Raw genomic sequence first — 2,350 nt, 5'->3', positions numbered from 1 at the left:
AGCAGTAACCTGGGGAAGTTATTCTGTAGTATAATTAACTCACGATTATTACACTTCCTTACCCAACACAACGTCCTGAGTAAAAGTCAGATTGGTTTCCTACCAAATTACCGCACTACCGATCATATTTACACCCTACACACCCTGATCGAAAAATATGTAGTTCAAAATAACTCTAAAATATTTGCATGTTTTATTGATTTTAAAAAAGCTTTTGATTCCATTTGGCATGAAGGATTGTTTTATAAAATGTTAGAGAGTGGTGTAGGGGGTAAAACATACGATCTTATTAAATCCATGTACACAGAAAACCAGTGTGGAATAAGAATGGACAGTAAGAGAAACATCTCATCTCTCAGGAGCGTGGAGTGAGACAGGGCTGCTGTTTAAGTCCAACTCTATTTAACATCTATATTAATGAATTGGCCTCCATGTTAGAGCACTCAGCCACGCCCGGTCTCACTCTACACGACTCCGAGATTAAACTCCTGCTGTATGCAGATGATCTGGTCCTGCTGTCCCCCAGCGCTCAGGGTCTCCAGCACAAACTGGACCTGCTGCAGCAGTACTGTCAGACCTGGGCCCTGACCGTCAACCTCAAAAAGACCAAAATTATGACCTTCCAGAAAAGAGCCAGATCTCAGGGAACCAAACACACATATAAATTAGGACATCATGAAATTGAGCACACTAAAGATTATACTTACCTCGGACTGAACATCAGTTCCACAGGAAACTTTAACCCGGCAGTAAATGAACTGAGAGAAAAAGCTCGCAGGGCCTTTTACGCTATAAAACGTCAAACATTCGTGGAAATTCCGATTCGAATCTGGCTTAAAATTTTTTGAATCAATAATTGAACCGATGGCTCTATATGGCAGTGAAGTTTGGGGTTCGCTTACACACCATCAATTCCATAATTGGGACAAACATCCATTAGAGACCCTGCACACAGAGTTCTGTAAAAGCATCCTAAAGGTGCACAGACACACAACCAACACATACCAACACACTCCAACACACCACTAACACACACCAACACACCACGAACACACACCAACACACCACTAACACACACCAACACACACCAACACACCACTAACATACACGACACACCACTAACACACACCAACACACCACCTACACACACCAACACACACCAACACACCACTAACATACACGACACACCACTAACACACACCAACACACCACGAACACACACGACACACCACTAACATACACGACACACCACTAACACACACCAACACACCACGAACACACACGACACACCGCTAACACACACCACGAACACACACCAACACACCACTAATACACACGACACACCACTAACACACACACCAACACACCACGAACAATGCGTGCAGGGCAGAATTAGGCCGATTTCCTCTAATTATGAACATACAGAGAAGAGCAATTAACTTCTGGAACCATCTAAATGAGAGCGACCCCCAATCTTATCATTATAAAGCCCTGAAACACCAAGAGCTGAGCAAACATACCAGTCCCCTCATCCAACTGGTCCTGAGTCACTGCACCAGTCCCCTCATCCAACTGGTCCTGAGTCACTGCACCCATGCACCACTAACACACACCGACACACTAATAACACACACAAACACTCTAACACACGCCGACACACCACTAACACACACTAACACAAAGTAAAGACTCAGGAACAGGAGAAATCTGTAAACCCAATTAGAATAAACCAAATTACACAAAAACTCAGAACTAAATATCTGAATTATTGGGAAACTGAAACTAAAACTCAAAGTAAAATGCAGTTATTTATTATTTGTTGTTATTTGTTATTTGGCCCTAAACAGACACTACAGTGCAGCAGATTATCTGAGCACAGTATCCGACCCTAAATTAAGAAACACCCTGACGAGGTACAGACTGAGCGCACACGACCTGGCCGTGGAGACGGGGCGACACACCCGGTCCTGGCTGCCCCGGGAGGAGAGGTCGTGTCAGCACTGCACTCTCAGTACAGTAGAGACGGAGCTGCACTTCCTCACCCGGTGTACCAAGTACCACCACGTCCGCTCCCAATTCTTCCCTAAATTTAATAACATCATCCCCAACTTCACCTCCCTCCCAGACCCCGACAAACTGCCCCACCTACTGGGGGAGCACAGAGAGAGCTGCACACTAGCAGCACTCTATACACACACCTGCCACCAGGTGAGGGACAGTGGGTGACCATGTCTCATACACACACACACACACACACACATACACAAACTGATCGTCTTTACTACCTCATTAATGTAAATATTATAATTTTTATTGTTATTTTGCACTGTTTTTATTAATATTTTATTCT

The sequence above is a fragment of the Trichomycterus rosablanca genome, chromosome 20, assembly GCF_030014385.1.
Source record: "Trichomycterus rosablanca isolate fTriRos1 chromosome 20, fTriRos1.hap1, whole genome shotgun sequence".
Classification (NCBI taxonomy): Eukaryota; Metazoa; Chordata; class Actinopteri; order Siluriformes; family Trichomycteridae; genus Trichomycterus; species Trichomycterus rosablanca.
The sequence above is the reverse complement of the archived record's forward strand: the minus strand, read 5'-3'. Positions refer to the sequence as shown.